Source organism: Ursus arctos, unplaced genomic scaffold, assembly GCF_023065955.2.
Source record: "Ursus arctos isolate Adak ecotype North America unplaced genomic scaffold, UrsArc2.0 scaffold_2, whole genome shotgun sequence".
NCBI classification, from domain to species: domain Eukaryota; kingdom Metazoa; phylum Chordata; class Mammalia; order Carnivora; family Ursidae; genus Ursus; species Ursus arctos.
The window spans coordinates 37104219-37117537 of record NW_026622874.1 but is presented as its reverse complement, the minus strand read 5'-3'; the positions used below and the strand labels follow the sequence as shown (position 1 = coordinate 37117537).

Sequence of the window (13319 nt, the reverse complement as noted above, 5' to 3'; positions counted from 1 at the left end):
AGCACGGATTCTCATGGGAAGACAAGCATATAAGCTGCTTATGTGGATACACAGCAGAAACGTTACAGTAGAGGGGTGCCTGGGTGGCTCAGCTGGTTAAGCGTCTGACTTTGGCTCAGGTCATGATCCCAGGGTCCTGGGATTGAGCCCTGCTTCAGGCTCCACACTCAGAGGGGAGTCTGCTTACGCCTCTTTCTTTGCCCCTCCCCCCACTCATGCTTTCTCTCTGTCTCTCTCAAATAAATAAAATCTTTAAAAAAAAAAGAAAGAAAGAAACATTATATTAGAGATATGAACAGGGATGTGAATGTCCCATCTGGCACCCTGACTTTCAGGTTAATCTACACACCAAATATCACGTTCTGTAAAATTCCATTATGTTAGTTAAAATCAATATTCCCGAACTGAGAAATACTGAAATCTTAATAGGATTGAGTTGCCTGAAGTATCTGTGAAGCAACCCTCACTGGGAATGGTAATCGTGTTAACGTAGAAAGCTGGATACGCACACGATAGACAGAAACGGCTGTCATTTTCCTGCTCGCTTTTCTAATTATAATGTGGGTTGTTTTGCAGAACTGTTCCATCAAAGGATTGTCTTTTTTAATTGTATGCTTTGTCAGAAAACCAACTCTATTTCTTTCTTCTCCTACATCCTCTCGTGCGCTTCTCCTGGCAAATCGTCTGGCTAAGCTCTCCTTTCAAAATCTCTACCTCGTGCCCCTCCCTGTCTTCCACATTGTTGCTGCAAATCTCTCTTTTCCATTTCACATTCAAGTTTAACGTATTCACATTTCCTGGGCACTTAGTTTTCCTTGGCTTCTTGTACCCAGTCAATCAAATTCTACAACTTTTTTCTGAGGAACACGTTCAGATTTTTCATCTGCCTCTGTTGTCACCGTCAAGTCCATGCCTCCATGGGGGTAAACTCTTGTGTGGGATCTTCCAGTATCTTCTTTGTGCGGTTCTCGGGCTTTATTTCCCACACCCCATTCTAATTATTTCCATGCCTCTTTACATCACTGGCTTCTGTGGTGATTTAATTCTTAGAATTCCTTTAATAGCACTGCCACTGTCCAGAGTGAATGACTAATTTGGTCTTCATGGAAAACTACAAAGACTCCGATCAGGGTGTTCCATCCAAGCAGTTTTACTGCACACACTCTCTCTTTTCACATAATCTTTGCCTCTCAGCTATGAGACCTCTCATTGGTCACTATGATTATTTCTTCTCTCTCTCTCTCTTTTTAAGATTTTATTTATTTATTTGCGAGAGAGAGAAAGAGAGAGAGAGAGAGTGAGTGCAAGGGGAAGGGCAGAGAGAGAGGGAGAAGCAGATTCCCCGCTGAGCAGGGAGCCCAATGCAGGACTCGATCCTAGGACCCTGGGATCATGACCTCAGCTGAAGGCAGATGCTTCACTGACTGAGCCACCCAGGCACCCTATTTCTTCTCTTTTAAAACTCAGAATCCCGGGGTGCCTGGGTTAAGCAGCTGCCTTTAGCTCAGGTCATGATCCCAGCTCACGATCCCAGTGTCCTGGGATCAAGCCCTGCATCGGGCTCCCTGGTCAGCGGAAAGCTTATTTCTCCCTCTCCCACTCCCCCTGCTTGTGTTTCCTGTCTGTCAAATAAATAAAATATTTTTAAAAAACCAAAAAACTCAGAATCCCAATTCTCCATGGATCCTTTAATATTTAACTTGGTGTTTTTATAATACCATAGGCCACATGTATAAGCCTTTCTTTATTTCATATATACACATTTCTTTCTTTCACTCCCCCACTAAGCTTTGGGTCCTGAGGATCATGACTACATCTGCAGTAAACACTAACTGGGGAGCCAACATTCCCCCGGTGACTACTTCTATCCAATCCCTCCCCATCCTCCACCTTGAGCTAAGTGGTCTGAATGGAAATGGTCATCTTCTTTTAAGATCTTGCTTTTCTGATCACAGGACTGGTTAAGGGGTAGACTTGTAAATCAGTCTGAGCCAACCATAATAGCTTATTCCCTGGACCACAGTGAGTGATTCAGAGGGACAGATGACCTAAATGGGGCCAGAATCCTATCTCAAGAGTTGAGAGAAAGAAGCCAATTTTCCCCTTGTATTAAAAGCTGTAAGAACGAGAGTCTGGATCCTTTGGATGCTACGTCTTCTACTAGAGAAAAATGATCTGGGAGAATGGCTGAGAAGCAGAGAATTCTTTGTTCATTCCTCTTCTTGCCAATCTGAGATTTAATTATTCAGCTATTTATTCAATTCTAAGAATTCTCTCAATCAAGTGCTTTTATTTGTTTTACCTGGTTTGAGTTGGGTTTCTGTCATTTGCAACCATGATGGTCCTCATTCATATATTTAAGCTATATTTTTAAATCCTTGTAGCATTGATCTGTAAAATGGTGACCTCTATATACGATAGGCCTCATATCTCACCAATCACCTTAACTTTAAGAAAAAGATCTATAGAAGAAAATACCTGTTGTCAAAACTGTCTAAATTCTATCCTGAAAGTCTTCCTAATTTATTTACTCCCTAAGCCTTTTGCTTACGATACCTGAAAGTTGATGCAAGATAGAATTTATTTCATCTTCGAATAAAGCAAACTCCGACCTCTCTAAAGTTATGGACTCCTTTATTTGCTGATTATCCCTTAAAACAGTGATTTGCTTATTTTACATAACAAATCATACAGAAGGCTTATTTTGAGCCAGGTGTTGTGCTAAAAATTTACCTCATCAATCCTTCCAACAGTTATTATCTCCATATTCAGTGAGAAAACTGAAGTGCAGAGAGATTGAGTAATTTGCCCTAGGTCACAGAGTACATAGTAGAGTTGAAATTAATTCTTAAATTTAATTATGCATCAGAACAACTCCAGTGTGTGTTAAAAATGGAAATTCCTGGGACCTGCTAATTCAGAATCAGACCAAGAAAAGACAAGACTACTTTTTAGATTTTTTTACATTTACCAAAAAATTCTGATCTCTCATCTGCAGGCTTCAGTTATCTTCAATTTGGTTGAGAATACATTTCATGTGGATCTGATATTTCAATTGTACTGACCTTGCTTCAATAAATAATACCAAATGCCTACCCTTCAGGCATTCTCTGGAGATATTAATCTTGAACTGACTCAGCTCCCTGCAAAGGAATAGTAGAAACAGTTATTTTGAGAAAGACTTGAGCAAAACACGTTCACTACTTGATCCTGTAACGTTCCTTGCTCTATCACCCAAACAAATCCCCCACAAACCCACACGCTTGGACTTTGTCAGTTTGGGTTTCTGTGGAAATGCTTTCAACCTTTCCCAGCCTCTCTCAATTAACTAGCTCCCGTTCAATGCTCAGTTTACTACAGTCTGGGTATTGTTCTCACCATGCTTCTAAAGCCACTGGTGCTAAAGTCACCAGCGGCCACCTGGAGACAACAGGATTTAGAGGTTAAGGAGGTGTTCTCTGGAGCCGGTCCAGCTCAATTCAAATCATGCCTCCGCCACCTCCCAGCCCCGGCACCTTGTGGAACCCCTCCATGCTGCTCAGTGTTTTTACTTGTAAAATGAGGGTAATTATGGGTAATTGTGAGGAATGAGCAAGGTAGTAATGCTTGTCCCGTGATTAGAACGGTGCACACAGTACAAACTCAATAAATGCTCTGCACCAGAATAGAAGGTCCTCAGGAGCAAGATCAGTATTTTGTCCATGACTATCTCCACAGTCCCTGACAGAGTAGTTACTCAAATATGAACGCAAAGAATTAGTAACTCCCAAATCCAATGGCACTCCCAGGTCCTTTCTTAGTTGATCTTACCGTGACAATCAGTCAAATACTCATACAGCAATTACCCATGCTAGGCACTGCTCCAAGCACTTTACAATCGTGAACTCATTTAGTTCCCATAACAATTGTATGGAACAGGCACATTCCCGTGAGCATTTTATACATGACGAAAGTGAGGCACAGAGATGTTTAGTAATTGGTCCAAGCTCACACAGCTAGTAAGTGGCAGAGCTAGCACTGGAACCTAGGCAGTTTGATTTCAAGTTTATGCCTTTAATCTATGTTTGCCACTAATCATTACTTCTTTGAAACTCTCTTCCACTGGCTCCCACGAAAACACCCTCTCTCAACCTCTCTGACTCCTTCATTGGTTCTTTTCTCTCTGCTCCACTCTGAAGCAGGGATGACATTTCTAGAAGGCTATCCAAAGCCATTGCCTTTACTTACTTTACACACTCCCTAGTTGAGGGCATCCACTTCTGTCCATGCTCAGATGATTCCCAAACCCGTATCTCTATCCCAGATTTCCTTCCCAAGTCTCAGACTCGTGTCCAATTGCTCACTGGGCCACATTCACATTCAACACATATGACATAATAAATGTATTCTTTTCCCCAGTAAGCATGTAGTTTTTCCATTTACTTCTCTGTCTTAGGAGATGGTAACACCCCACCCCCCCATCACTGAAGCCAAAAATCTAACAATCATCTCTAACCCCACTCTCTGCTTTTGCCACCATGTGAGGTCAGCATCCTGTCCGTTTGCTATTTGACTGTACCTCTTACACGTCTCCGCATTCTCATAACCATTTCCCTGGTTTTGATTCTCTTACCCTGATGATGGCTTCCTAACTGGTTGCCCTGTGCCTCTGTAACCCACCTCCCTCAATGCTACTAGAGTTACTTAAAAAAAAACAAAAACAAAAACAAAAACAAACCCCAAAACTCATGACACCACTTTCCAGATTACAACTTTTTAATGATGCCCTTTTCCAAGAGAGGAATAACTGCATTCCTTGACATGGTATGCACAGCCTTTTCCAGACTGCTGCTGTCCCTGCTTCTGCTTTCATCAGCTGCCCCTCTCTAGCTTGAAAGCCACTGGCTCTAGCAATTCTGAGCTCCTTGCAGGTCCCCGGGAGAGCTCTGTGCTCTCCGGAAGCTGGGCTGTCTCACAGATCTCTCTTGTAAATGCCTTTTCCCAGCTGTCTCTCTGGTCCCCCTTCCTTCTCCTTCAAGAATCAGATCTTTAGAAAAGTAGCAAACCAAATGCATAATGCAAAACAGGTCATCACTTAATAGATTTCCCTTGCCACCATCCACCCCCTTTCCCTGGAAAAATGAATGATGTATAAACTGCTTATGTTTCTTTTAGTCTACTAATCATGATGAATACACATTTATGTTAAATTATAAACCCATTTAAAAACATAATAAATTCACTTTAAGTAAATTCACTTCCACCTTTTTTCATTCCAATGTATTATACTCTTTATATTAAAAATAATAGGGCGCACTTGGCTGGCTCAGTTGGTGGAGCACGTGACTCTTGATCTTGGGTTGTGAGTTTGAGCCCCAGGCTGGGTGCAGAGATGATTTAAAAATAAAATCTTGGGGGGCGCCTGGGTGGCACAGCGGTTAAGCGTCTGCCTTCGGCTCAGGGCGTGATCCCGGCGTTACGGGATCCAGCCCCACATCAGGCTCCTCCGCTATGAGCCTGCTTCTTCCTCTCCCACTCCCCCTGCTTGTGTTCCCTCTCTTGCTGGCTGTCTCTATCTCTGTCAAATAAATAAATAAAATCTTTAAAAAAAAAAAATAATAAAGTCTTGGGGTGCCTGGGTGGCTCAGTCGTTAAGCGTCTGCCCTCACCTCAGGGCATGATCCCATGGTCGTGGGATCAAGCCCCACGTCAGGCTCCCTGCTCTGCTGTAAATAAAATCTTTAAAAATAAATAAATAATAAAATAAAAATAAAATCTTAAAAAATAATAGTAATGGGGTGCCTGGGTGGCTCAGTCAGTTAAGTGGCTGCCTTCGGCTCAGGTCATGATCCCGGAGTTCCGGGATCGAGCCCCACGTTGGGCTCCCTGCTCAGCAGGAGTCTGCTTTCCCCCTGACCCTCCCCCCTCCCCATGTTCTCTGTCTGTCTCACTCTCTTAAATAAATAAATAAAATCTTTAAAAAAATAATAGTAATAATAGGAATCAAGAAAAAACCCTACAGTATTATAAATCAAATCGATATTTTATTTGTCCATCTTATCTTTAGATCCTTATCCAAGCACAGATTCTGTTTTCATTCATATTTAATATGCTCCAAAGAATTATATATCCCACCTCTTTTGATAAGGTCGTGCATGTTTCTGGTGTGCTTCTGTCATGTTTCACTTGCCTCCTCTCCCTCTCATCCTTTCCAGTGAGAAACTAGTGACAACAGTCTGGTGTGCACCTCTCCACACCTTTCTCTCGTTGAATCAGTTATGTTTGGGGAGGGGGAAGGGAGGGTTTTGTCATTTGTTTTACAAAAATGAGAGTGTATAATACATGTGTCTTTTCCTCTTGCTTTTCTCATTTAACAATGCATGGAAATCACTCCAGGCCAATACACATAGCTCTACCTCATTCTCTCAGCTGCCTAATATCATAAGGGATGAAGATACCACAATCTATTCAGCCATTCCCGTGTTGAAGGGCATTCGGGTTATTTCCAATTCTTTACCACTACCCACAGCAACAAGCAACCTCCAACATACCTGTCCTTGCACAGGAATGCTCTTGTTTCTATGGGATTTAGTCCCCCAAATGGGAATTGTTTATAGAACCTAGGTTGGAGCATGATTTGTAAATAAACAAAAGCACACGGCATAGTGCCATACATTCAAAGAAGTTCAGTAAACGATGATTATGATAAAGTATATCTGACTATGTGGTTACCTAGCAGCATTTTGATGGGAAAAGATACGTTTCCCGGCAACTAGCAAGTATACATCACTGAAGGAGAATTTGTAAGGAAAGTACAAAGACAGAACCTGGCACATAGCAACTGAGAATCATTGTTGCAAAGCGTATTTCCTGTTGAACGTGCTAGGGCATCTTAGACTGCTAGGGCACCAGGGTGCTGTAAAGCCCTATTTGTGCATACTGAGCCCCTGACCTTCTGAGCTAATCAAACGGTAATATGCTTTCAAAAAACCTCAGCTTTGAAAGGTCTCCCCATTGTATTACCTGGAAGCTGGTGACTTCAGAGTTACGAAGGTGTCTATTTAAGGCAGTTGTATGTGAAAGTGCATTAGATGAGGAGTCAGAACACTAAGCCTTGCCTCTGCCAACTCGTCAGCACGATGGCATTTTGAGCAAGCCTCAAAATCCTCATATATTCAAAAAAAAAAAAAGCTAATAATACTCATGCTGCCTACTTCACCGTATTGTAGTGAGGAACAAATGGAATTATGTAAATGAAAGTGCTTTGAGAGAGCTATACATATATTAGCATTGTTAATATTATTCTGATTCTTGAGTGGGCAATGTACTGTGTGTGGTGGCACCTTCCTGTTCTTTGTATCACCAGGAAAGAATACATTACCACTGAAAAGGCTGGTTTTGTGGCAGTCATGAACTGCACTACCAAAGTACAGAACAATCAATATAAAAATAACAGACTAGATGTCAGCCATTGAATCTATCAGCCAAAAGCATTCAATGAACATTTTTGACAAGGAAGATATTTACAAAGCTGCTTCAATTTTTAAAGTTCCATATATCAATGAAAATAAAATCATAGAGTATGATTTTCCCCTCTCTTTCCTTTAAGTTTCTATTTTTAACTCCTGTACAATATCAGATGTAATACCCTTGTGTTCATTCCCTAGTCCCGGCTCCTACCCATAAAATATACACACGCTACAGGAATCCAGGTATACCTGCATGCTTCCTACCCAATTCCTGTTATTTTTATTGTGATTCAAACTTTGAGAGATTGGTTCCACTATAGATCAATACTCTCTCTATATTATGAATGGATATGTCTCCGGATGGAATAGCTGAAACTACCTAACAGACATGAGGGATCATTCCTTTCAGAAATGTGGCAAACATACAGTATTGACTCTTCGGTGGGACAGAATGTTCGTATAAGGGGTTCAGAAACCTCAGTGCCAATTGAAAGTTGGCACTTGGTTCTTTTCCAGCTATTCTTAAAGGTATTCTCTCTGCAGGGATTTAAAAGTGGCTCCCAGGGGCGCCTGGGTGGCACAGCGGTTAAGCATCTGCCTTCAGCTCAGGGCGTGATCCCGGCGTTACGGGATCGAGCCCCACATCAGGCTCCTCCACTGGGAGCCTGCTTCTTCCTCTCCCATTCCCCCTGCTGTGTTCCCTCTCTCGCTGGCTGTCTCTCTGTCAAATAAATAAATAAAATCTTTAAAAAAAAAAAAAAAGTGGCTCCCAGCTATGGCTTAAGATTTTTATGTTTCGCTGTTTCTGTTTTGATTCTTCCCTTTGGAACATAGAGAAAAATGCGACGCGTATCCGGTAGTGCAAGGGTTACGGAGTTCTGTAGAGTTAGATCCAAATGATCCTGACCGGCAGTAGTTGGTAAAACCCGTGGGAGGAAAAGTCATCATGTCTAAAGTATACAATTGAATTAATTATTATTATTAATGTTTTACCTTTTGACTGGTGGTGGTGGCACCCGGTAGACAACCCATGAGAAAGAAAAGCAGAGATTCCTTGGAGTGATTTCAAGTTTCAGGCTTTGTCAGGGTCTTTGAAGTCATCATTCTGGGGATTGCCTGTCATGCTCTTCAGTGTGCATCTGTTGAAGAAAAAGAAGAAAGAGCCAAAAACCCTCTGAGATTGGAGCTGCCTTTACTTAAAATTGTTTTTCAGTCTAAATCCTTTTTTCAAAAGCGAGACTTTTGTTGTTGATTATTTTCTATTCCTTTAAAAAGTTAAACGTATTAAAATTTAAAACATGTGACGAGTAACATAAATAAAAATATTAGGACATACTCCATATCCTCCTCACTTTACCAAGGCATGAAGAATAAACGTGATTTTTAAAATTTTCTTTTCTTGGGGCGCCTGGGTGGCTCAGTCGTTAAGCGTCTGCCTTCGGCTCAGGGCGTGATCCCAGGGTCTTGGGATCGAGCCCCACATCGGGCTCCTCTGCTGGGAGCCTGCTTCTTCCTCTTCCACTCCCCCTGCTTGTGTTCCCTCTCTCGCTGGCTGTCTCTCTCTCTGTCAAATAAATAAATAAAACCTTTAAAAAAATAAAATAAATAAAATAAAATTCTCTTTTCTTTTAGAGAAAACTGAATTTACAAAATGGATAAATTACAGGAGTGATGGTACACATTGTAGAAGGATTCTTTGATTTTCAAAGCACCATACAGCCTTCATGGAAACAGCTGAATTTCTTAACATATACAAATCGTAGTGCATACTGTTCAATATGCAAGACATTACAGTGGAGAACTCTATTGCACAAAGCAAAATACTCATATCTCAAAAATAGAAGTAAAATTTGAGTGACCTACCCTTAATTTTATATCTATATAACACAACATGAAATAAAGAATTAGCAATTATGAAAGGAAGGAGGACTGTTAATTATCTTATACTTTTGTTACAAATCAGACAAGAATTTTGTTTCTTGAATTACCTAGAATATAGGTAGACAAGTAGCTTATAAAATGATTACCATCTAAGCAGCTTGAATTCACTCTGCATTACGTAGATCTTGAGAAAGGCTACTTGAAAGATGGACCTGAGTGTTGGTATTGAGCTATGGGACATCACGAATGCACAGTGAAAAACTTTCACTGTGTTTGAATTTTTAATAGTTTATGACCCAATTGACATTTTTGGTTGTTCAAAACTCTTTATCAATTTTTCTTCTTACTACAAATACATATAATGCAAATTTGTTTCTGAAATCATATAGAGAGTAGTACTGAAAACTAGTAAGATTAATTGTAATGAATATACCATACTACTGTAAAATGATCAGAGACACCTGTCTGGCTCAGTCAGTAGAGCATGCAACCCTTGATCCCAGGTGTTGTGAGTTCAAGCCCCACATTGGATGTAAAAATTACCTTAAAAAATTTTTAAAAAGTAAAATGATGAAGGCACCTGGGTGGCACAGTCAGTTAAGGGTCCAACTCTTGGTTTCAGGTCAGGTTATGATCTCAGGGTCATGAAATTGAGCCACGTGTTGGATTCCACACTCAGCATGGAGTCTGCTTAAGACTCTCTCCCTCTCCCTTGGAAATAAATAAATAAATAATCATTTTAAAAAAGTAAAATGATGATAATTGAGGAAACTGGGTGTGGGATACCTGCAAACTCTTGGTACTATCTTCTCAATTTTTTGTAAATCTAAAACTGTTCTTAAAAAATAAAGTCTAGGGGCACCTGGGTGGCTCAGTCGTTAAGTCTGCCTTTGGCTCAGGTCATGATCCCAGGGTCCTGGGATCGAGCCCCACGTCAGGCTCCCTGCTCAGCAGGAAGCCTGCTTCTCCCTCCCCCTCTGCTTGTGTTTCCTCTCTCGCTGTGTCTCTCTCTGTCAAATAAATAAAATCTTTTAAAAAAATAAATAAAGTCTATTACAAAAGAAACTAACAAGAGCAAAACTCTTTTGTTTTATTCAATTTCCTTGTAACAGGATCTTTTCCATTATCTGTAAGATGTTAAGTACTCAGATGTAAAATAAATATTAAGATATTCCTGTAATATTTTCCTTTTGAAAATGTCACATTTCTTAACTATCTGAACCATTTCCAGAAGTTAGTGCAGACTTCTGTTTAGCATTTGGTTTACTAATACCTAATAAGAAGAGGACAATACAGATTTTTATTTCCTCTCAAAGGCAAAAACACATGGAAAATTTCTTGCTCTCTATTATCTCTACTAAGTTTAAACTATATCAATTTTATTTACTTAAAAATTTTAATCTTTTAGATTTAAGAGTGAGATTCATTTTATATTTTACAATTAAGCATTTTCTAAAACTAAGGACTAATAAATAGCAGATCTTTGGAACTTTTTAAATAAAGGTTACAATAAAAATGTGTGCAATTTTACAAGTGATAATGTGAAATTTATCTTAACTTGAACTGGTATTTTAAATATTATTTAAAAGCTACTCATATTTATTACCCTAAGTTTGTTCTTTTAGCTGTTTTGATTTAAAAAAATTTTTTTTACCCTACTGAAGATGGTAACAAATATATTCTAGTTGCTGTATTATAAAACAGTGCTTAGAAATACTGATGCTGAGTGCTATTTCTGTGATTACTTTGATAACATTTTCTGAGTTTAATTTTTTCATTACCCAGCTATCTTCCAGAGACCGGCATACTGATTTTTCTAATTAATAGTCTATGTACGGGAATGGTATTCTTACTTTCTATTTGTGGAGAATTGAATAGCACAACCACTAAGTGATGTGCTGATATGTTACCTTATAAATGCTCAAGGTACAGCTTCTAATGTTGAAAAATAGAAAAATAAATTGACCTTGATGAAGTGTGTCTTCTTTTGTCTGTTCCCAGCAAAGTTTATTTCAGGTATTTCTACTGCTGAAATGAATAGCGTTAACAGCTTTTTCCCTCCATTTTAGTTTACAGGGTCTCTTCATCTTCCTGATATATGGGGTATACAACACAGAGGTAAGTCTGCTTGGAGTATCTCAAGGCTGACAGAGTGAATGAGAGAAATGACAGGTTTCTTATCTTGATAACTGAGGAACAAAGTTGGCTTTTCATATGAATGTCCTACTGCCCTTCATGCTTGGACTAGCTTATATGCATCCCAGCTTACCATTAAACACTGACACCCTGAATAAAGGGACAGCCTCATTTCTCATAGGCACTGACTAATATTTTACTACTGCCTTAAGTTTTTGAATTTTCAGTCTTTCTTTTAACACTTAACTATACTTGATGGTATTAAAGTTTCACAGTTTAAGTGGCAGAATGCTTATATGTAAATGCATGGAATTAGAAAAATATTATATCTTACCTCAAAATTATCATTAAACATTATCTTTAAGTTTTTAAGCTGGCTATGAGAGGCCCATAAGGAATAATGAATAGTATTTATGGTCTCAATGGTGAAATTTCTCAGAGAAGTCATTTACTATTTAATTATAAGAAGTTATTTAGAAATATTGTTGAGAAAATTGACTTGAAATTTCATTATGAAAATATACTATGTAAGTAAATTATTGTCATAGTTCTAGTTCTTTTATGGAAAAAATTCTGTGATTTATAAATAGTCTTTGTTAGGCAAGCTGCTGGTTTAGATTTCTGCAAGCTTAATATGAAAGGGAGTGCTTTGTGTATATTAGACACTGAGTAAAGACTTGTTTGATTTTTGTTGGTCTTTGATTTTAAGATCTGGACTTTGTAATTTTCACTTAAGAAAAAAATTCGTAATTCTGCATGCGTGTCTCGGCATTCTATGCTGAGGGAGGGCAGAGTGAATCCTAGTACGGATCTCAGAAGGGCCTAGTAGTCAGTTTTTCACAAGTAACAACATAAGGGGCTAGGCAACAATATAACATGGCCAACAGACTCATTAGCCAGACTGAAAAGGTATGTGGGCATTTAAATAACATCTGATGATGATGAAGTATGTGTGTGGGTGTGTTTTACAGGGCGGCTGCACCTGGATTACACGCGGTTTCCTTTTCCAGTAGCCTTCAGGTAGGTTGGCAATAAGACAACTTTTTTTTTTTTTTTTGCAACGGTACCTCTATTGCGGTTTCAAAGCAGGCTCCTCCTATAAACGCAAAGGATACACGCCCATTATTAAAATGTTTCCAAACTAAGAGGGATAACAGAAGCAATCTGTTTTAATAAATGTTGAACACTTGAAGTTTACTGCTTTTAGGTAGAACCAAAACTGCCCTAAGTGATCCACTTCTGGGTTTGGATTTTGATTCAATACCTGGACTGCAAACTGTAAAGCAGAGAAAGCCCCCACATTCGATCCACAGTTTCCCCCACCTTTTCTGCCAGCCTCTTTCTCTGCAGCCCCCGAGCCACGCTGCATTACGGTCCCGCGTAATTCCGCCCCTTGGGTTCCACCTCCTGAGCGTCCTCCCCCAGAAGCCCTCAAACACGTCCATCTCCGTCAGTGCAGCCCACCAATCACGCCAGCTCGCCGGAAAGCCTCTTTCTACAGGGGCTCCAAATCCCCGCCCCTCGAGCACCGGCCTCCCCTCCGCCCAACCGCCCCAGTGATTGACAGGCAGGCCGGGCGGAAGCTGCGGCGCAGGCGCCGTGGCTCCGCAGAGCTCCCCTCTGGCTGGGTTGAGGAGTTCCCAGCAGACACCGCGCCGCGGCTGCGCAGTACAAGGGAGGCTTTTAATTCCATTGTGGAGAGGACGGCGTTATTTTTATTAACTGGAGGCGACGGCGGCTGCGGCGGCGGCGGTACCCGTAAGTGTTGCCGGTGGGTCGGAGAGGGAGAGGGCGAGGCCTAGCGAGGAGTCGCAGGACCATGCGTACCGGTGCCGGAGGCGACCGGGCTGGGAA

General features: G+C 40.5%; 1 long non-coding RNA gene across 1 annotated transcript; it reads right to left on the bottom strand.

Moving 5' to 3' along the window:
• Window positions 1-2985: 2985 nt before the first annotated feature.
• On the bottom strand, window positions 2986-13093 carry LOC113242573 (uncharacterized). The gene is made up of 4 exons (XR_003311963.3): window positions 12789-13093; window positions 8806-12561; window positions 8442-8587; window positions 2986-3143 (listed from the first exon to the last, which is right to left on the bottom strand). It is a non-coding gene; the product is annotated as an uncharacterized LOC113242573 (long non-coding RNA).
• Between the last annotated feature and the right edge of the window lie 226 nt (window positions 13094-13319).